The sequence below is a fragment of the Pyrus communis genome, chromosome 10 (genome assembly GCF_041283825.1).
Source record: "Pyrus communis isolate YQ-2024b chromosome 10, ASM4128382v1, whole genome shotgun sequence".
Classification (NCBI taxonomy): domain Eukaryota; kingdom Viridiplantae; phylum Streptophyta; class Magnoliopsida; order Rosales; family Rosaceae; genus Pyrus; species Pyrus communis.
The window spans coordinates 16,507,400-16,530,438 of record NC_142574.1 but is presented as its reverse complement, the minus strand read 5'-3'; the positions used below and the strand labels follow the sequence as shown (position 1 = coordinate 16,530,438).

At 37.3% G+C, this 23,039-nt stretch overlaps 1 pseudogene; it reads left to right on the top strand.

The window, feature by feature from the left end:
- Positions 1-7,002: 7,002 nt before the first annotated feature.
- The window catches only part of LOC137728225 (squalene monooxygenase SE1-like), a 30,258-nt pseudogene continuing 14,221 nt past the window's right edge, over positions 7,003-23,039 (top strand).

The window sequence follows — 23,039 nt, the reverse complement described above, 5'->3', positions numbered from 1 at the left end:
TATCGGCCCATCTGTTTCTTCTTTGCTGGAGTCCGACAATGATTCGACAATAGCTGGCCCTATAAAATCTTGAGGTGGCTCATTCGAGACTAAATTGATTTTCAATTGTGGTTGAGAGCTTTGTTTTTGGATGAATTGCATTGGCATGAACTTGGCCTTTCCATTCCCTTTATCACTGGGTAATCGAGCATTTACCATGCTTATTGTTGCTGTAGGGAAATGATCAGTGTCAACGGTCATTTGTTTCTCAGGGAACTTAAGCTTTCTATTATCGATCTAGCTTTGAATGGCATCGCGGAATGCGACACAATTATTTGTCGTATGCTTGTTTGAATTATGGTACTTGCAATATGTTTTCCCTTTTAATTTTTCGGCCTTTGGGATATTATGCCCTGGCCGAAGTTTGACTATTTTGGCAAGTAGCAATTTATCGAACATGGCGTCGGCTTTAGTAATGTCAAAAGTATAAACTTTTGTTTTGATAGTGGGCACATCAAAAGCCGAGCCAATTTTGGCATCTTTGGGATTGGCCTTAGCTAATGCCTTACATATATACGACTTGTCAATTGCTATCTCGACCACGTCTATACTGGCATATTCTTCACCTTCGATCGATGCGTAACTGATCGTGGGGTTTTTGTGGATTGTTCCCCGGGACGAAGACTTTGAGACATCTTCTTGGAGTAAATAATCATATTGCTCGACGTGTTGAGTCAATTCGTACATGTCACGGAAATTTGCCCCAGGAATTTTTTTTTGTATTCCACATGCAGGCCGTTTAGAGCGATCCTAAAGAACTTGACTTCAAGGAAAGGTACTCGTCACCAATTTCTAGTCGATTTAAACCTCGTAAGGTATTCCATTGGTGATTCGTCAAAGGCTTGAGCCATCCTAGCCAAGGACGACACTGATACGTCCATCCCTGGTCGATATAATTGCTCGTGAAACTTCTCGACTAATTCCTCCCAACTCTGGATGGAGTTGGGCAAGAGATTGATATACCACGCGAAGGCCGAACCAACTAATGAGAAGTTGAACAATCGTAGCTTATGGAAATCGCTGTTAACGTCCCCACATTGAGCAGTGAATCGAGCTATGTGTTCTAATGATGATAGGGATGATTCTTTAACGAAAAGGCTGAAGTCCGAAATTTTGAAGCCCTTGGGATACTCGAATTTTTCCACGAAAGCTGGAAATGGGTGAATAAACTTTGGAAATTTTGACCCCTTCTTTAAGGCTGAATCGATCATTCTTTGGACCATAACCATGTCAACCGATGACGTTTCTTCCTTTGGTCAGATCTATCTGATTTACTGCTTGATCATTTTTTTTTTTCCAATTCAATCGTTTTGAGCCGAGCAGATCCTGTCTCGATCTGTAGTGTTAGTAACAGATTATTCTGAAGTGGGAGTTAGCGAGAACAATCGTCCGTTCCACCTTCGTAGGCTTTATTAACCAGTAGTTCGAGCCACCTATCAAGCCTATGTGGCGCGTAGGCCGAGTAATTAATAAGCAAACTACGTCATTTGGTTTTGTGCGAGGCGTGCCAACTCCAGCCGAGCTCGGCCGGGGAGTAAAATATGTTAATGTAGCGTTGGGCGCGCTGCTGACTTCTTAATCTTACGATTGCGGCTGAGGAAGGAACACGTCTCGACCTTTGGGTTCTAGAGCCTGAAGACAAGGCTGCTAGTTCTACGAAGTTCAATATCAAATTTGGCTTTCTATATGCCGAATGTAGTAACCTAGTAACACCTCACTTCGTCGAGAAGGTTGATGAGATGACCTCTACCAACAAGGATTTGAAAATCCTTGTCGACCGAGACTTAGATAGGTAATTAGTCGGCTGGGAAGTAGTGTTATTTATCCAAACTGAAGGTGCTCCTTGATCGGCTGATTCTATGGCTCCAGTGTTGTTTATCCAAACTAAAGATGTCGTCGATTGCCTTCACAGTGCTGTTTATCTAAATTGAAGATGTGTTGGTGAGAGAAAAAGAAAATAAAGATCTCGAGGTTGTTGAGAGGTTTTGCGTAAAGCGAGAGTTTACGTAGGGCAATTTTGTGTGTTGAATTGGAGGGGGCCTTGAATGATGCACTCCCTTCTTTATATATAGCAGCGAACCTACTCCTGGCCAAACCAGAGATGTACTCAGACTAGAACTCCCAAATCCAATTTGAGTAGGATTCGGCCAATCCTAGTTTCAATAAGTTTATGAACCAAGCTCTATAATGAACCAGATTCATTTCCTAATTCTCAGTGCCTTCAGCCTCGAGAACCCTTGTTGTACCCGGATTTGACCATTTCACCTTTATCCAAATTAATCCTCCTTTTGATAGGACTCGGCCAATCTGATTGGACGACCTACTGTGGCTGGAAGGCCCACAACACTTCTAGAAGATTATTGGGCCGAGACAACTTTAAACTCAACCCAAAATATTATTTTGGGCCCAAACACATATATAAGCAACAAAGGTATTAAAAAACTGTGGTTTCTTGGTGGCTAGATGACAACTTCAAGGAAGCGAAATAATTATGGTTTCATCAAGGACCTTGCCGGTTCCTTCCTTATGACCTAGTCCATCTCCCACCTCTGTGTGGCAGGACAATATAGAAATTAACACCAGAACTTAACTTATACATCCACATCATCTAAAAGATATATCTCAAAAAAAGAAAAAAAAAAAATACAAATCACTAATCACCAAGAGGCAAGAGTGTTAAATTAATTTGACATTTCTTCGCGAAGAAAAAAAAAAAAAAGTTGACTTGACATTTCATGTGGGTTATATGTTAAGCATATATTAGAGGTATTACACATGCATGTGATGGAAGTTACCCATGAAGGACGTGTTGTTGTTTCCACTTGATGACATTAATTTATTGAATATTGCCACATACTATAATCATAGCTAAGCCATCTCTAGCCATAAAAGGATTGGTAGAAAGAAACATAAACCTAGTTAAACATCCATTATATATAGATAAGAGAATGTTAGGAAATGTTAAACATCCATTATATATAGATAAGAAAATGTTAGGAAATGTTAGGGAGTTCATATTTTTGCATGACTTTGGTATATCATCTGATGTGTTAATTGATGCGTATCATGTCAATTGATGATCGAGTTTATCTCATTAGATGTTGACCATATGCATCATTTGCCATATCGTGTTGTATGTGCTAATGCGGTCCAAAAGTATTTTTATTTTTATTTTTCTAACATTACTCTCATATATATGTAATATGATAAACCTTTTAATGAAAAAGATAAATATTCTTCTATGATTTAGATATTTTATGTTTACCTTTCATATTGATAAATGCGGTGAAGGTGTTGTTAATTTCTGTTATTTGTGTTGTTCCATTTCGTATGACTTTTGTGGAGGCAAGCTAAGTACAGTCCAGGCATACGACAATATTACTGAAGATTTATGAAGGTTAAACCAACTATTGTTGATTAATCAAATATTTATCGCATATAAATGACTCATAAATTCATGATCTTGATAAGTTTATACTAATTAACATCCAGATTCCAGAGTAATCATAATGAATTTCATATACACTGGATTTTCAAAAAGTTTCACTGCCATCTTTCCTTTATTTTTTTCACAAGCAATACTAATTCTAAATACTACACCAAGGAAAGGGAAATGTTTAAATTCAGGGCCCATTGAGTCAAAGAAGAAGCTCCTGTGGACTTGAGCAATTAACCACTTACAATCTTTTTATTTCATTTAAATGCAAAAATGTGAACCATCCATATGCTAACAATCAAGAAATGCATGAGATTCGTGTAAAACATTGAAGACTTGTGTCTTTTTTTGTAGTCTTTTTTTTTTTTTTTTTTTTTATTTCCCCGAGATTTGTGTTTTGTATACGTCTTGACGGGTTGAATTTTATTATTGATTTTGATTAAGAAAAAAAAATGTAATTTCTAAATAAAGAATGATAAATATTTCAATAATTTTATTAAACTTGGTAAAATTAATTTTTAACCAAAAACAAAAGAAATGGTCATCGTGATTAACCAGACAATGTATTGCTCCACTTTGATGTTGACTAGACCCAACTTCCCCGCTGCCCTAAAGTCTCCATCTCCATACGAATATAAAACTCACGTAGACTTAAATGTTTAATTGATCATTTGTTTGTTAACTTCTAACGAGAAAGATTATATATATATGTGTATATATATATGTGTATATATATGTATGTATGTATGTATGTATGTATGTATATGAAAGACTACTTATTTAAGCACCAGAGTTCATTTGTTTCGCTTCCCATGATTTTCAGAAAACCTTTTAAAATACAACGCTCGGCAGACTAAATGATGTGTCACCAATAAGAATGAACACGTTTATTAATGCTTAAATAATAATCAAATCATCAACTTTCATGTCATTTAGTTTAGAAAATTTAATATTTAAATTTAGTCTCCTTAACATTATTCGGATTTATAAATTATTATGTGCACATCTAATGCCCACGTAAGTATCATGCAGCAAAACAGTACTGTTTGACCAAACTTAATTTGGAAAAAATTGGGGAGCTAGCTAGGAAGCTCTCAATGGCAGTGCAAATCTTTGAATAAGTTTTTTAAAATAAATTCTCATGTGTTTCACTCTCTATTATCTCGGTTAGTGATCTTTAATTAACCACCCATAAATTCAGTGTTACTAAAATATTAGAAACAAGTACATAGATTTCAATATCTCACGTGTTCATACATCTATTCAATTATAGTTACAACTTATACATAGCTGGTTTAGTAGCATGAGTAATCTCTTAGTTAAAACTGCTGTGAATTTTAAAAATCCTATAAAATAAGTAGTGCTCTAAAAGTCACTAGGCGGTAGTAAAGACCTAGGCAGTTTATCTATTTATTTATTTTTTTTATCAAATTTATTATATAACTTATAGTTAAGTGTCTACTTATACTTTTTATGGTATTTATATATTGTCGTTTCGGTGGTTTGAAGGATTCATTGTCATATTCTTGTCGTTTGTTATTGCAAGGTCTTTATATGATTGTACATTCACTTGTGTCTGAATCATCGTACTTTTGAAGAGTTTGTTTTAAGTTGTATTACTATTAGTTTTCCTCAAAAAATTTGACACCCATGAAAGCATGATTAACACAATAACAACTAAGGATATTTTGTTTCAACCCAACTTTCTTGTCTCTAGACCCAACTAAAAATATTTATCTACCAAAAGTCCAAATAACCCAAAACACGAACAACAACAATAATCTCTGTACACCTTTTTTATTTAATCTGGTGAACCCTACCCCTCTCCGATGTTGTTGGTAACAACGATCCTTCTCTACTATTTTTCGTAGGTCTCCTCTTCTTTCTTGAATTCCTCGCATATACGTATCTTTGCTTTCTCTTAATTTTGGTAAATTATACACATTGGTTTTTTTTTTTTTTTTTAATTTTTTTTAACAAATATACACATTGGGTTTTAGTGAATATAAAAAGCAACCAAACTCCATAGCCGCAAGGTTTATATGCATTTTCACTCCAACACCTTTCTATCTGAACATTAAACCAAATTGAAAAAGAAAAAAAAAAATATACCGTTTGAGAAAAAACAGAGATTTAACAAGAAAAAGAAGAGGAATTGTAATTGTTCAGTTTCTATTTAAAACACAATAAAACAACGCCAGTCAACATGTGCTTGTGAAATTGACAAAAAAGAAAAACATGTGCTTGTGAAATAACCTAATAAAATTAAGAAAAAGAAGGTATACTTTCTTCATCATATAATATAAACATTAGAAAAAAAAAAGAGAGTAAGGGGATGGTCGGTGTCGACGACTTCGGAAAAGGTTGCCGCGTTAGGGTTGGGTCACCGGATTAAATAAAAAGGATGTAAAGAGATTATCGTTGCTGTTTATGAATGGGTTTATAAAATTATTCTTTTTTGTTTATTTAAGGATGAATTTGAAAATTTGAAAGATAAAATTTTTAGTTGGGTATAGAGATAAGAAAGTTAGGTTTAAATAAAAATTTTCTAACAATTATGATATGTAAGTACATTAAAAACATGACCTCCGATCTTTACTCAATCAATTAATTAGAAAGATGATAAATGCTAAGAAGAATGTCAAAATAGGACTCTTATGGACTATGTGCCATCTCATAATTTGACATCAATTCGCGTGTCAACATTATAAAATATTGTGCAAATAACATAAAGCGACAAAGAGTCCAAGAAAAATTTCACTTTTAAGATAGTTTTCTTAGTATTTCTCTTGGAAAGATTGCTCGCATTTAATCTCCCATCTACATGCCATTTCTTACAAAGAAAATCAATCTGAATCTAATAATATAATGATGATGACGAAGACGATGATGGTGATGAATGTGTGTATTTTATATGAGAGAGGATCCTTGCTGTATCCTTTTTGTGAGGATCTCAGGGATCCTCCAATCATATTCGTTTATTGTATATCGTGCGGTCAGTTTTTGTTAGATATTGTTTATATTCAATTTTAAATAAAAAAATTACAATGATTTCTGATCACATGATGTATAATTCACAAGATCCTTACGATGAGGATCAGTCCAATATAGTAGAGTTAGAGTCCAACAAAAACTGACCGTTGATTAGCATTATGTTGTAATTGACACCATTAAATTGTCCAAAAGTGACTATATTTGTCCTCTCCATCCAACACAATTCTACCCTACGATAAGCCACACCCTACCACAACCCCACGTGAATTTTTCAAAAATGGTCCCATAACTTCATTGGCAGGCTCCAACCCTCAAAGCTTATAGCTTATGCCCAACTCTATATAAGCACTTTCTCTTCTCTTCAAATTCACAACCAAATACCACACGTTAAAAAAATAAATAAATAAAAAACCGCTAAAAACAGCTTATAGATTGTGAAAACAGCCACAACCCAAATCCCCATTCTTCCAAATTTTTAATTTTGGTCGATAACTTTTTTTTTTTTTTTTTTTTTTTTTTTTTAGACATTGGAGATGGATTACCAGTATGTTCTTGGTGGGGTGTTGGTTTCTCTTCTGGGCTCTGTTTTCTTCATGATCATCAACACCACTCTCAGCGGTGAGAAGAAGAAGGTGGTCGAGAAAGTTTCCGACGGCGTTAAAGGAAATGGGTACGGACGTTGTCATTGTTGGTGCCGGAGTTGCCGGTGCTGCCCTTGCTTAGACTCTTGGGAAGGTGACAAAATAATTCTCTCTACTATAAAATGCATATATCTATTAATTAATAAAACTATTTTTGTCAACTAAAAGTTTCACTATTTTTTATTGAAGCCTCACCTGTGACATCCCACATCGCCCAGGGGAGTGATCTTTATATGTATATTCCCAGCCCCACCTAGCATGAGGCTTTTTAGGAGCTCACTGGCTTCGAGTTCCATCGGAACTCGGAAGTTAAGCGAATAGCGCGCGAGAGCATTCCCATGATGGGCGACCCACTGGGAAGTTCTCGTATGAGTTCCCAGAAACAAAACCGTGAAAGCATGGTCGGGGCCTAAAGCAGACAATATCGTGCTACGGTGGAGTCGGGCCCGGGAAGTGGTCTCGCCCGGGTCGAGATATGACAATTTGGTATCAAAGCCTAACCCTGGTCGCGTGTGTGCCGACGAAGACGTCGGGGGTGGATTGTGACATCTCACATCGCCCAGGGGAGTGATCCTTATATATATATATTCCCATCCCCGCCTAGCACGAGACCTTTTGGGAGCTCACTGGCTTCGAGTTCCATCGGAACTCGGAAGTTAAACGAGTAGCGTGCGAGAGCATTCCCATGATGGGTGACCCACTGAGAAGTTCTTGTGTGAGTTCTCAGAAACAAAACTGTAAGGGCATGGTCGGTGCCCAAAACGGACAATATCGTGCTATGGGGGAGTCGGGCCTGGTAAGTGGTCCCGCCTGGGTCAGGATATGACATCATCTATCGGTGACGTTAAAAAAATAGGAAAACTAACGAAAAGTCCAAAAACACTTCATTTTTAATGAAAAGCCCTTTTAAAGGTATAATGAATAGTACTAGAGAAATGTATAAATGTGGTTTTTCGTTAAAAGTAAACAGTACAGGGAGTGTTTTGTTTAAACTCCCTAAAAAAATCTCTAATATTTAAAATAAAAAATAAAAATAAAAATAAAAAACAAAAAACAAAAACCTCTTACTTTCCCCATGTTCTCTCTCTCTCTCTTTCTCACTCTCTCTCTCTCCCCCTCTCTCCTTCTCATTTTCTAAAAAATGTGTTCATACACATAAAGTGTGTAGGCAAATGCTAGTTATAGATTAGAAGAAGTGACTATTATTGTGATTCTTGATTGGTGACAGATTAAATTAAAGAAAAATAAAGAATTGCATTTCATTGCAGTTTGAACCGAAATCATTATTATTATTATTATTATTATTATTATTATTTTTTTTTTTTTGAAAAAAATAAAATAATAGATTTCATCAAAACATAGTCACATTACATTGATTTCCATCCATTTCCTAGATATCTGAATGAGATTCCTCAACAAGTAGATCAACAATAATACTTGGAGGGGAGAATTCATTATTTGTTTTATTAATTAAATTGTTATTACTTTTTATAATCTGTTTTCCTCAATCAACCCAGATAAAGTAGTCAAAGCTTAATAAAGATTTCTGAGAAGGCTAGCTAATTAAGCATTCAGATCTTCTTTAATTTCTTTGCTAACAATCTTTGATCATGTGAGCTTTTGAGTACAAACATATGTTTTGCTCAGGAAGGGCGTAGCAGCGTACACGTGATCGAAAGAGACTTGAGTGAACCAGACAAAATTGTTGGTGAGCTGTTGTAGCCTGGAGGCTATCTCAAATTGATTGAGTTGGGCCTTGAAGGTAAGCAATTGCTTAAAATTGTTTAATTTGCTATACACATTGCCATAGTTTCTGTACTAATTGATTATTTCATACCAAATTTGCGTGCATCGATTTTGATCAACAATTCATATTTGTGACATGCAGACAGTGCAAATGAGTCCATTGATGCACAGAAAGTGTTTGGTTATGCTCTTTATAAAAATGGGAATGACACAAAAGTGTCTTATCCCTTGAAAAACTATACTTCAGATATCGCCGGGAGAAGTTTTCACAACGGACGTTTCATCCAAAGAATGCGTGAAAGGGCTGCAACTCATAAAATTTAATTCTCATTTTCCATGTTTTCTTGGAGAAATTGTTCAATGTGTCTGAAACACGGCCCGGTACATCAGTGTCATAATATAATTGGTTGAATTTTTTTTTTTTTTCCAAATTTCCATTCAATTGCGTTATTATATTTGGTATGTTGCATTCTAGGCATACAGACAAATCTATTGTTTTCTTGGTCTTTTGCAGGACTAGTCTAGAGATTTTTTAGGCTCTGGGCGATGTCAACAAATGTGCCCTTACTTTATATAAGAAAATTATTTGTTTTCATACGTAAGACATCGATAAAATTATACTTAGAAAAGTACTTTAAACTTAATAATTTAGAAACAAGGAACTAATTTATTTTGTATCGTGAGAAGGAAACAAAAAAACTCTGGGTTTACAAATAGATAGATATGAGTTTTGTTTTCCATCTGAACTTTTAAAGTGTTTTTGTATAAATCGTGAGGTGTTTTTTCTTATTGACTAACCTTGTCAATATGGGACTAAAAAAATAATGATATTTTTGAGTCTTTAATTGATATGTATAAGTAATAAACTGGTACTAAATTAAATTTTTTGGTGACACGTTATATGATTTGCAAATTTGGTCTAAAAATTTGGTCAACGCATTACTCTTTGTTGAAAATTAGACTTGAATTGGAACAAATGTTTAAAAATAACAACCCACATAGCTACTAGCTATTAATTAAAAATAAATTAACAACCCTAAACAAAATTTGTAAAAATTGAAAAGAATAAACATGCACTTAGCATTTCGAACTTAGGACCTCTCATTAATTTTAAACAACAAAACCCATTGATTATATTTATACTCTTATGAAAAGAAATTTGTAAAAATTGAAAAGTAAATAAGCACACATGGTGTTTTGAACCCAAGACCTCCTCATTAATTTCAAACAACAAAACTACCATTTCTAGTTAAACTTCTTTGTCATTGAACCAAATTTTATAAATTTATACTCTTATGAAAACATACACAAATATACCACCCTAATTATTTTGATGCCCCCAATTATTTTGGACCTTGGACGGTCGCCTTGCCTGCATTGGGCCTGGGCTGGCCCTGGTCTTTTCATTGTTTTGAGTAATCTATTTCAACTTGTTAGGTATGGTTTGGGGTTGAGGTGATTTTAAAAAAAGCTGGGAGAGTTTTTGGTGTTTGGTAAACACCCAAAATCAGTTTTTTTTTTTCTTTCAAAGTTTTAGATGAAAAAAAGCTAAAAAGTGGAAGCTGCAAAAAGCAGCTTCAAAAAATGGCTTATTGTGGAAGCTGCCAATACTGCCCTCTTTTCTCCTTTCTCATTTCTCCTGATTCCTCTCAGGAGGAAGAACAACGTCGTGGCCAGACGACATGTACGGCGTGGCCAGAAATTTCAGAGGAGCTGCCTCCGGCGAGCCTGCATCGCCAACGTCGCTCCAGTTGAGTGGTGATAACAGTCTGAGTCCCCCGATTCCATTGCTAGTGGAGCTATCGAGAGCAGCCTACTGAAGGAAAGACTAGTGGTCCACGAGCGCTATCATTGAGCATGATAGAATCAATTCCGCAGCCAATTTTATCCTCAGAGTGTGGATGATGAGCAAGAAGCCTTTCCGCTACAATCTTTTCATTTTCCTTCGTCAGCTGCTCACCATCCATATACTTATCAGAGTGCAGAATCTCATTGGCTAGCAAAATGACGAGCTCAATGTCGTTTAAAATCTCCCGTTCCTTATCTTTCCACTTGCAGTAGGTCAGGGTCGTCCCAGCGAGGGTACTTCGGCGGCTCCTTCACGCACAACCTCTCAGTGGGGACCTTTCCGCAGAGGACAATGGACTCTCTGGCTGAGTCGACTCGCTCATCATCTCATTGTTTGAGTGGCATTAGTGTATGGTGGATCATGGTAGTGACTATGCAGGTGTTTGGTTCTTCGGTTTCTGCAGATTCATGGTGGAGGTTGTGAGGGTTTCACGGTGGTGTGATGAAAAAACGAATGACATCGTGGCTTATCATAGCACATCTAGTATTATAAAAGGTCATTTCATATAGTCACAGCTGTTTTACATAAAAATTTACCAAGCACTATCATACTGTTTTTTTTATTTTTATTTTTTCCAAAAGCACTTTTACAAAAAAATTTACCAAACACTCTGCTGCTTTATTTCACAGCTAGTTATTCTCACAGCACAGCAGAAGCAGTTTTTTTTTCAAAGCACAGCAATACCGAACCAGCCCTCACTCATGTCCCTCGAATTTTCTTAACAGCGTGACACTGGAACAAGGAACTGTTACAACCCTAATTGAAGAAAAGGGCACCATCAAGGGTGTTACGTACAAGAACAAGGCTGGAGAGGAGATGAGATCATACGCTCCGCTAACAATAGTTTGCGATGGGTGCTTTCAAATCTCCGCCGCAATCTCTGTTCTCCAAAGGTTGACAATCCTTCTTGCTTGGTCGGTTTGATCTTGGAGAACTTTCCTCATGCAAACCACGGACATGTGATCTTGGGAGAACCTTCACCCATTTTATTTTACCCTATCAGTAGTACCGAGGTTCGTTGTTTGGTAGATGTTCCTGGCACAAAAGTACCCTCAGTAGCTAATGGTGAAATGGCTAAGTACTTGAAAACTGTAGTGGCTCCTCAGGTATCTATTATTTGCTTGACTTGTTAAGTTTTGATTCAAATGTGACAAATATTTATCAATTAAAAAGTACTAATCGAAGGACTTTGGTATTTAAGGTTCCCCCTCAGCTCTTGAAGTCTTTTCTAGTGGCGGTCGAGAAAGGAAACATCAGAACAATGCAAAACAAAAGCATGTTTGCTACTCCTGCTCCCACTCCTGGTGCAATTTTATTGGGTGATGCATTCAACATGCGACACCCTTTAATCGGAGGAGGAATGACCGTGGTTCTTTCAGACATTGTTCTTCTTAGGGATCTTCTTAGACCCCTATCTGATCTCAATGACGCACCAGCTTTGTGTGAATATCTCGAATCGTTCTACACATTGCGCAAGGTATGAATCATCAGATATGGAATAAAAAAAATTCCATGTTTAGACAATATGATATGTTAATGAATACTTTTAGAGTTTGACAACATAATATATTAGATATCTTGATGAACAAACATTATCTCATATGTGAAATGTATAATTTGTTTGATGGTGTTGTTTGTGATTTCCGCTTTGCTATAATTATTGTACTTGGTTTTCTTTTTGCAGCCTGTTTCATCTACCATAAACACACTGGCCGGAGCCTTGTACAAGGTATTTTAATTTGTGCATCACCTGACTCGGCAAGACAGGAAATGCGAGAAACGTGTTTCGACTATTTGAGCCTTGGAGGCATATGTTCATACAGACCTATATCTCTTCTCTCGGGTCTTTACCCTAGTCCGGTCCATCTGTAGGGCCGTCTCTGAGATTTTGGGGACCCTGTATGAAATTTATAAAGGTGCCCCTCCTTAAGATAGTCTTAAAAAATGTAGAACAATGTATTAATGCTGGAAAACAATTCAAAACAAAGTTTAGCACTCACTGATTGCAAGTTTAAAAATGTCATTAATAATAAGTAAAAAGAGCCAAATATAACATTCACTAAATAATCAGAAGCAGTTCAATCTTAAATAACCAAACAAAAAACAAACATCAAAAGCTATAACTTTAAAGTTTCACCTGAATATGTAACATTATAATATCATAATATCGAAAAATACCGTCTTTTATGGTGTATTATTGACACTCAAAATATCTTATTGTACTCTAAATTTTTATATTTAGAAAAAAAAAATTACGCTTATAAAGAGTGTAAGATGAGATTTCAAAGTGTTAACAAAATCAATTTTTGAATATCGAACATTATTTCATAACAAAAGCATTTTTAAATATAGAATATTATTATATATAAATATTAGGTGACAAAAATTTTGGGTGCCTCTTCAAATTTGGGGCCTTGTGCGACTGCACCTTCCGCACCCCCCTCAACGCCCCCTCTGTCTATCTGTTTCTCCATTTCTTTGCTGTGGCTGTCTATGGAGTTGGCCGCTTAATGATTCCATTCCCAACGCCTAAAGGTATATGGCTTGGGACTAGATTGATCTTGGTATGTTCACTAAAATTCCCAATAGTTCCTCTTTATCATCATGCTTGTCAATTACCAATTAATACATACGTAAGTTTTCACTTGAACTAAAATTTGGTTTTTCCTTTTATTTTCAGGGTGCATCAGGAATTATATTCCCCATTATTAAGGACGAAGGAGTTAGACAAATGTTCTTTCCTGCAACAATCCCGGGATATTAGAAAGTTCCTCCTCTTCAAATGAACAATCGGGAACAGGCAGACAAATTCCAATCATACTCTTTCTGAACTACCGGAGTAAAGTTTTCAACAAAAAAAGAACTACAGGAGTAAACTGACAAGAGTCTTATTGAGATAGCTGAAATCTGGTTTTAAGAAAAGAGATAGAAGAGATAGAAGAGATGAGATAGAATTGTATTGATTGAGAGAATGTTTTCTTCATTAGAGAACATATGATTTACATAGTTCACTTATATAGAAGTTTTACAAACTTGCAGCCCAAGTACTCTTCTTTAACTACCTCCTTATACCAACTAACTCACTCTAGCAATATTCTAACTAACCAACTATATGTATAACCACCTATTTAATCTTGTGACAAGTGGCTTTGTCTTGACCATGGATAACTTCCTCACATGGATCACTTTTATTCTTCTTACATCCCCCCTCAAGCTGATGCTCGAGAACACTAAGCATCAGATTGTTGCAATGATGTTGAAATAATGGGGCAGACAGTCCCTTGGTTAGAATATCAGCTGATTGATCTGTCGAAGACACATGATGAACTTGAAGATCACCCCGAGTGACTCTCTCACGGACAAAATGGTAGTCGATCTCAATTTGTTTGGACTTGGCATGAAACACAGGTTTAGTAGAGAGGACAATAGCTAAGATATTGTCACAATAGATCATCGGAGATGAATGTAAAGGTATGAGCATATCACAGAGTAATTGGCGAATCCAGGCAAGTTCTGCAGCTGTGATTGCCAAAGATCGATACTCAGCTTCTGTGGATAATCGAGATACCGTGTGTTGCTTCTTTGATGCCCATGAGATGGGGTTAGAACCAAGAAAGACAACAAAACCTGAAGTAGATCTTCGATCATTTGGATCACCTGCCCAATCTGCATCACTATAAGATTGCAGATGCAATGGTCTAGGTTTAAAATGAATGCCATAAGTTGATGTCCCTTTGAGATAACGGAGGATTCTCTTAACGGCAATAACATGAGAAATCATAGGATTGTGCATAAACTGACAAGCTTGATTGACAGAGAATGCAATGTCAGGTCTGGTGAAAGTAAGATACTGCAGAGCGCCAACAATACTTCGATATTGAGCTGGACTGTGATATGGCTTCCCATCATCCTTGAGAAGTCTGTGATATGGGAGACATAGTGTAGCACACGGTTTAGAGTCCTGGAGGTCAACTTTATCAACTAACTCATTAATGTACTTTGTTTGAGACACAAACAAACCCTCTGAGATGTAACTGATCTGCAAACCCAGAAAGTAGTGCAGAAGACCCAAGTCCTTCATTTCGAATTCTGCAGTGAGAGCAGTGATCACTTGGTTGATCAATGTAGAGCTGCTACCTGTGAGAATGACATCATCCACATACAACAGCAACAACACCGTGCCCTTGGAAGACTGTTGTATAAACAGTGAGGGATCAGCCTGTGAGACTTGAAAACCCAAGCTTGGTAAGAAGCTAGTGAACCTGTCATTCCAGGCTCGAGGAGCCTGTTTGAGACCATATAATGATTTGTGAAGCTTGCAAACATAGTGTGAAGGATGTGTGACACTCTCAAACCCTGGTGGCTGGGCCATATACACTTCCTCTTGAAGGAGACCATGTAAGAAGGCATTCTTGACATCAAGCTGCCTAAGAGACCACTGGAATTGAGCAGCTAAGGCAAAAATCAACCTTATAGTTGTAGGTTTGACCACAGGGCTGAAAGTCTCCAAATAATCAACCCCCTCCTCTTGACTAAACCCTTGTACGACAAGTCGGGCTTTATACCTAGCCACAGACCCATCTGCATGTGTTTTGATTTTGTATATCCATTTGCATCCAACTAGGTTCTTATTGGGTGGTAATGGAACTAAAGACCAAGTCTGTTGAGAATGAAGGGCCTCGATTTCCTCTTTCATGGCAATCTGCCATTCAGACACTTGGGAAGCTGTTTTGAAAGTCTTTGGTTCAGAAGCAATGTTAGCTAACAAAGCCTTCTTTTTGAACACCCCATTCTTAGACCGTGTTTGCATGGGATGCACATTCATGGGGATAGGCAGAACCACATTTAGTCTCTCAGGGTGGAAATCAGGATCCACAGGGATAGGGTGCTGTGGACTGGAGCTGGGTGGAGGTGAGTGTTGTAAGGATGATGCACATGGTATGTGTAATGCAGGTGTGGCATGATCAGGAGAAGCAACAAAATCTGGAGCACAAGATGCAACAGGTTCCAAGGATTCTGAGGCTCGAGATGCAGAAGAGAATTCTGAATCAGGAGATGAATGCATAGACAATGATTCAGTGGTGGGAGATGAGATGGAATGCAATGAAGGTGTGACTGCTTGATTTGTGGATGTAATTATTGGAGATAACACGGGTGAATGCAATGAAATAGGTGATACAGAAGATGGCTTTGGAGTGTGTGACACTGTGAAGGTGGAGTAAGGGAAGCTGGCTTCATCAAATAAAACATGTCTGGACACTCTAATTTTTTCAGTGGCAATATCTAGACATAGGAACCCCTTATATTGATTGGCATATCCCAAAAACACACAGGTTGCTATCTTAGGTTGAAGTTTAGAAGAATTATATGGTTTGAGCAAAGGAAAACATGCACACCCAAAGACCCTGAGATGATTAACCTTAGGAATAGTGTGATAGAGCATTTGGAAAGGAGACTTCATGTGTAAAGAGACACAAGGCATCCTATTGATCAAGTAAGTAGCTGTAGCACAAGCATGAACCCAAAATTGGTTAGGGAGTTTGGCAGTTTGAAGAAGGGTGACAGCTGTTTCTACAATATGCCTGTGTTTCCTCTCTGCTAAACCATTATGTTCAGGTGTATAGGGACAGGATTTGTGATGTAGAATTCCATGTTGTGCTAAAAAGTGTTGGAACTTGGTACTTGTATACTCACCACCACCATCACTTTGAAAAATCTTAATTATAGCAGAAAACTGTGTAGTCAAGTAGGCATGAAAATGAACAAAAGTAGCAAACACTTCTGATTTATTTCTTAATGGAAAAATCCATGTGTATCGAGTACAATCATCTATGAAGGTTACATAATACCTAAATCCTTCATAGGATAGGAAAGGGGCAGGTCCCCATACATCACTGTGAATTTGTTCTAAAGGATGTACAGATCTGGTTACAGGGAATTGAAATGGTAATTTGGTGAATTTGCCCTCTAAACATGGTGTACAAATGTATGAACATGTGTCTAGTGATGCAGGTACTTGAGATTGATGTAGGATCGCAGAAGTGATGGCATTGGATGGATGGCCTAGCCTTTTGTGCCATATGCTTGAGTGAACAGGTTTTGCAAGGAAACATGAATGAAATGTAGGTGATGCATCTGGCTTCTGTGAAATGGTGAATGGTATAGGGTAGTGACCAGCTCTACACAGCCCCTTGAGTAGGATTGTCTCTGTGGATTTGTCTTGAACCCAAAAAGACACATCATCACAAATGAATCTGCAGCTATTGTCTTTGCATAGTTGATAAACGGATAACAGATGCTGAGAAAGCTTTGGAACATGTAATACATTCTTAAGAGTGAGGGAATGATTAGGAACAACCAATTTAGCGTGCCAATATTGGAAATATGCAAACCTGCACCACTGGCAGTGGTAATTGTATCTGTGCCTTGATAGGATTGAGAAATATTCAAATTGGCCAAGTCAGAGGTCATGTGTGATGTAGCACCAGTGTCTGCAAGCCAAAACTGGTCAGATGATGCTGAAGTTTGATGATCTGCATGCATAGCACTGAGATTAGTGGTTGGAGGCCTTCCTTGATACGCAAAATTACTTTTGTGATAGCATTGAAGAGCTGAGTGGCCATATTTCCAACAGATCTGACATTGAATAGGAGAACTCGAGGTAGTGTTGGTATGTCTTTGAAAGCAATCTGCAGCAACATGACCCTTTTTGTTGCATATTTGACAAGTAGGAATCTCGAAAGGATGATCCTGGCAGTGAGATTGATACGGCTTTGGAGTACCAAGAATGCCAGGATTACCGTTGGAAAATCGAGGACCTGAATTATACTGAAATCTGCCTCTCCCTTTGCCCCTGAAAGTGTTACTCCTAAAGTGGCCAAAGTTATGATAACTGCCAGTGTTATATGAGCCAGGAGTATGATTGGAATTAGGAAGACTGGAACCTCCATTGTGCCTAAAGGATGAATCAGAAGAAGATCGAGGTTCATCTTGATCAAGAACCAGTGCTTTCCCTTTGTCAGAGTGGATTCCAGTAACCATGGCACTACCAAAAACCAATCCAGAAGAATTGTCACAAGACTGATCAATGATGGCTTCTTCAGCCAGGAGCTGAGACTTGAAGTCTTTAAGAGATATCCCATTCTCCCTGCCTCTGATCACACATCTAAATGTGTTAAATTCTGCAGGTAGACCTTTTAAGGCAAGAATTATAATGTCTTCATCATCAAAAATGACCCCAGCTGCAGCAAGGTGATCTCTGGCATCCTTAATTTTTTGGAGATACACAGAAACCGATTCTGACCCTTTCTTGATATTCTGAAGTTCGGTCTTCATCTGAAAGATCGTTGCTTTTGTCACAGCAGAGAATCGCTCAGTAAGATTCAACCACATCTCGGCAGAATTGTTGCATCCAATGACACAGGAAATGGCAGTGGTGGATAAAGTTGCAATGAGCAACTGCATTAGTGCACGATCGTGCATTTTCCAAACCAGGTAGTCATCATTTTCAACCCCTTCAACATCAGAATTGTCATTGAATCGTGGAGGGCACTTTCTTGAACGATCAAGAAATCCCATAATACCATGGCTTTCCAGAAGCAATCGGACCTGAAAGCTCCAAGTGAGATAATTGGAATCATCAAGCTTTACTGTAACAGAAGTGGAGACAATGGAGAGAAGACTTGTAATCGGTGACTGAACAATCTGTAACTGAGCTGCAGTGACCATGTTGCAAATTTCGTGAACAATCGTTCTCTGAGACTTTTAATCAAACAGTTGGTGGGCAGACGGAAAGAAACCAACTTTCGGAGCGATTTGTATGTTTATCTTCGCCAAAAATTATCACAGATATATGCAAACTAGAGGGTAGAGAAGAGAAAGAAATGCTTTAGATGTTGAGCAGAAGCACCGGATCGGCCGGCGATGATACCATATTGAGATAGCTGAAATCTGGTTTTAAGAAAAGAGATAGAAGAGATAGAAGAGATGAGATAGAATTGTATTGATTGAGAGAACGTTTTCTTCATTAGAGAACATATGATTTACATAGTTCACTTATATAGAAGTTTTACAAACTTGCAGCCCAAGTACTCTTCTTTAACTACCTCCTTATACCAACTAACTCACTCTAGCAATATTCTAACTAACCAACTATATGTATAACCACCTATTTAATCTTGTGACAAGTGGCTTTGTCTTGACCATGGATAACTTCCTCACATGGATCACTTTTATTCTTCTTACATTAATTAACGTACATGATATGATTGTGACTGTAAATGACAAGGAAGAAATTTCTAGACTGAAGGAGTACTTGGAGATGGAGTTTGAGACGAAAGGCATTGGGGACAAGTAATTCTTGGGTATTGAAGTTGCTCGATCTGAACAAGACATTTTTATCACGAGAAAGTATGTCTTAGACTTATTGACGTAGATTGGGTGCGATTGCAACCTGCATATATACTCATGGTTAATTTGTTATATTAAAGGATCAATTTATCTATATAGAGAGAGAGCTTCATTTTCTTGATTTCTCTATCTCTACAATTTATCTTTCTTGTTTTCCATTCTTTTCCTTCTGAATAGTTATGAATCATTGCAACATTTTGAGGAAGAGTAAGTAAGTCCTTACTAGAAGTTATTGTTTTTCTTGTTGTGCAAGACTTTGTACCTTGTGTATTTGCCTCCTACGAGGCGACGAATCGTTACATGTATTTGCCTTCATTTTCAGTTCGGTTATGCTCGGTTCGGTTTCCATTTTTTTTTAATTTGTTTTATAAAACTTGATCTTTTTTTAGTATGGAATTTAGAAAAGAGGTTTGCATTGTTAAACTAATAATAAGAAAATGGAGAAAGTGGGAAAGTAGAAAGGTAGTTATACATATACAAGATCCTATAAATCAATCATATTCTATCAACAACCTCAATTGCAAAGAAAAATGATCACCGTATCAATTCAAAAAGCAAACAAATAGAGAAGCTCTAAGTTCCAAAGCCTTTCAAAACTTTCCTCTATATCCAATGAAATATCCTCTCTAATTGAACCAACTATGCTCCTTGAAAAATTCCAAGGCTTAGTTTCAAACTTGGCAGTAAAGTTTCACAAATGAAACATCATGGGCATACATTCATTGTGTAAAGGGATTCGGTTCAGTTCGGTTTTTCTTTTTCGGTTTGGTAATTTTTTGGTTTTCGGTTTCAATTCGGTGTTCAGTCCGGGTTTTCTTGGTTTTCAGTTTTTTGAACCCACCCTACAAGAAATTATGTCTTAGACTTACTGACGTAGATTGGGTGGGTTGATTGCAACCTGCATATATACTGATGGTTCAAAATCATCATTTATAGAAGTAAATATGTTGAGCAGTGTGGTGAGTTTTGGGAACAAATCATATAGTTTTAATTTGTTATATTAGAAGATCAATTCATCTATATAGAGAGAGCTTCATTTTCTTCATTTCTCTATCTCCACAATTTATCTTGTTTTCCATTCTTTTCCTTATGAATAGTTATGAATCATTGCAACACTACTAAGAATAATTGCTTGGGCGACGAAGGAGAGAGCGTCACACAAAGGCCAATACTATTGCCAGAAATATTGGGCGGCGAAGAGAGAGTCACACAAAGATTATGACGTCAAGCTTTGCGTGACGGAGGAAAGCTCTTCGTCGTGCAAAATGATGATTGCGCGATGGAATTGGTGGATGTTGTGCGTACCGAGCAACGAAACTGGGGTTCGACCCCCAAACTCTTGTGCAACGGACATAGAAGTTCAACCCACAAACTCTTGCACGCTGAATATAGAGGCCGTCATAGTAAGATTTTAAAATTAATTTTTTTAAATAATTTATTATTTATTTAATTTTTTTTTCTTTTTAAATGTTGCTAATGTTGTTTTATGTAAAAAATAATTTAATGAAATTAAAAATATAAAATGTGAAGAAGAATATTGAATTAAAAAATTATTGAAAATGCACATACAATGGAAAAAAATTATTTTTAAATTTGAAAACAATTTAAAAAAAAAAACTAAAAAAAGTAGTTGTCGATGCACAATTGCTGGTTGGTGTTGTTGCTGCTGCATTGGGGGGCTAGGAGGTCCATTTTGGAGATGGTTCAAAGACAGGGAAATGAATGCCAGAGATTTAAAGTGCGCGACGAATTTGGTTCATCAAATTGTTTTGGGCCGCATTCTGAGACTGCTGGGCGGCAATCAGCTCCTTTAGGTCCACAACTTCAAATGTCAGCATTTCGACCTCTTATGTTCTCTGCTTGGAGGATAAGGCAGATGGGTCCCTAAGGCGGGCTTTCCCAAGCCCTTGGTGAACATTCCCAGGTTGACGACCGAAGGTTCGATCGAGTGTGTCCATCATGATCTGAAAACCAGCATCTTCAGAGGGAAACACCTCCTTAATCGGGGTCTCTACATGAAGATGGGAAGCTACCTCCTCTAGAACGGTATGGCCCTTCTCCATTATGGTGGGCTAGAAAAAAGAAATAAACAAATTAATTTAAATCTACATGTAATTAATATTAATACTAATTGAATATTAAAATTTTGAAAGAACTTACATGAAGCTACTCCGTCAGCTCATCCCTGGGCTGAATGTACACTTCCTTGAACATGTCAATTTCCGGAAACTATGACCCCCCCTGAAAAATTTTAAAAAGTGTTAACATTGATTACCAATTGTGTAATAAAGATTAGAAAGGTTGAAAACTTAAAATAAATATACGGTTACCTTACATCGCTCCTCCAACCTATAAGAGAAACGTCGTGACCCAGATCGATGAAGAAGTTTCTTCCTCGACCAATTGATCGAGTTTGCCTTCACTTTTTTCTGTTGAATTTAAAAAAAAAAAAAAAAAAAAAAAACTTATTAGTTTAGATATTTATAACAAATGAATGAAAAAATGAAAAATTTTGAAAATTTTATACATACGAGGTATTTCTCGTCTTGAAAATGGCCACAGAGCGACTCCCATTCATCCCGACGGTCCACCAACTTTATTGGGCACCCAACTGCTAGAGTGACCTCCAGATTGTCATATAGCTCATAATGGTTGTGGAGGTTGCTCTTCCATTGAGTGAACCTCCTGGAGCAAAGGTCGTTGATGTACTGCATTTGATTGGCATCGAGGTTGGAGAGCTCATAGTGATACTGCAAAACTCAACAAATAAATAGTAGTTAAAATTTAAAATCTTTGTATACTTTAATAAAAATTTAGTATTTAAGGTTGCAAATACTTACCGATAATTCATGAAGAACGACTTCCTTGACTTCAGGTGGGACAGGTTTCCATGACTCCCACATAAGGGTGCAATGGTTCCTGATAACTGAGCCAACGTCGGTGGCCAATGCACTGTGCTACTCCTCTGTTGTAGCCACACGATGTCGAGGATCCCACATAATGATGATATTCTCGGTCGTGGTGTGAGTGGTCTGTGAGTCTTAAGTAGTCTGCAAGGGCCCTTGGTTTTTTTTTTTTTGAACTACCAAATAAACAAAGTAAACATTAGACGAATTTTATTTCTACTGAAAATTAGGCAGACCCTCCCCCTAAAACTATAACATTTCCTATAACATGCAGACAATATAACAACAAAAACAACACATCAACGCAACAATTCAAACAGTTTATACCAATTGGGGATGTTAAAACAAAATTAACAACTTGTTCATATAACTTCACACTACGAGTCAGCAACAAGTTTTGGCTTCCAAGGCTAGGCGTGCCAACTTAAATCGTTTACAGTAGTGGTTCTACTAATATAGAGAGCATCTATTTGTGGGATTACATGAACTGACAACAATAAAGGAAAAGCACTCAAAGCGAAGTTCTTAGTAAGTTTGTTTTACTTAATAGGAATGTAACAGTTTTGAAGGTTCAAGCATGCCTACAGACTAATGTCAATGTTGCTTTGACCATCATGAAACCAGAAGCAAGCTTATCAATAGACAGAGCAAGCTTACCTATCTAGGACCCTTCTCTATGGACAGAGGAAGCCTTACCAGACTGCTGAACCTTCTCAGAACTCTGGGGCTGTTGATGAGTCCGTTGAGTGCTTAGTACAGGATGCATCACCGAAGAAGTCGATAACGCAGGAGCCATAGACACAGTTGGCCCCAAAGGCGTGACCGGAAGGACACCCGTCGTGCCCATATCAGGTGTGGAGGTGGCAGCAACACTACCTCCTAGAGAAGGTGTCTGATTCCCCCTACTAGTTGCTAGCCGGTTTCATATAAAGTTCGACATCTACAAAAACAAGAAAAAAAAACAATCTTGAATCTGTTTAGATATCATCTTATTATAGGCATTTCATTTCACATATATA